We start from the raw sequence: 955 nt of genomic DNA on the forward strand, positions 1-955 counted from the left end.
GCCAGGGCCTCCTACAGGTAATGCACTTTGATTTATTGCGCTATCTGTAATAGCACCCGAGATATCACCAGATCTATATTGGATTTTCCACTGACCCTGAGTGTCCGGCCCCATGAGACTGTGGTTTTCTCGGCCCCTGGTGGTCCGAGGTCGTTCCCGTTGCACAGATTCATGCACCAGGGCCTCCTGCAGATAATTCACTTTGGTTTATTGCGCCATCTGTAATAGCACCCGAGATATCACCAGATCTATATTGGATTTTCCCCTGACCCTGAGTGTCCGACCCCATGAGACTGTGGTTTTCTCGGCCCCTGGTGGTCCGAGGTCGTTCCCGTTGCACAGATTCATGCGCCAGGGCCTCCTGCAGATAATTCACTTTGGTTTATTGCGCTATCTCTAATAGCACCCGAGATATCACCAGATATATATTGGATTTTTCACTGACCCTGAGCGTCCGGCCCCATGAGACGGTCGTTTTCTCGGCCCCTGGTGGTCCGAGGTCGTTCCCGCTGCACACGTTCATGCGCCAGGGTCTCCTACAGACAATACACTTTGATTTATTGCGCTATCTGTAATAGCACCCGAGATATCACCAGATCTATATTGGATTTTCCCCTGACCCTGAGTGTCCGGCCCCATGAGACTGTGGTTTTCTCGGCCCCTGGTGGTCCGAGGTCGTTCCCGCTGCACAGATTCATGCGCCAGGGCCTCCTACAAACAATGCACTTTGATTTATTGCGCTATCTGTAATAGCACCCGAGATATCAGCAGATATATATTGGATTTTTCACTGACCCTGAGTGTCCGGCCCCATGAGACGGTCGTTTTCTCGGCCCCTGGTGGTCCGAGGTCGTTCCCGCTGCACACATTCATGCGCCAGGGCCTCCTGCAGATAATTCACTTTGGTTTATTGCGCTATCTCTAATAGCACCCGAGATATCACCAGATATATATT

Source organism: Nomia melanderi, unplaced genomic scaffold, assembly GCF_051020985.1.
Source record: "Nomia melanderi isolate GNS246 unplaced genomic scaffold, iyNomMela1 scaffold0014, whole genome shotgun sequence".
NCBI classification, from domain to species: domain Eukaryota; kingdom Metazoa; phylum Arthropoda; class Insecta; order Hymenoptera; family Halictidae; genus Nomia; species Nomia melanderi.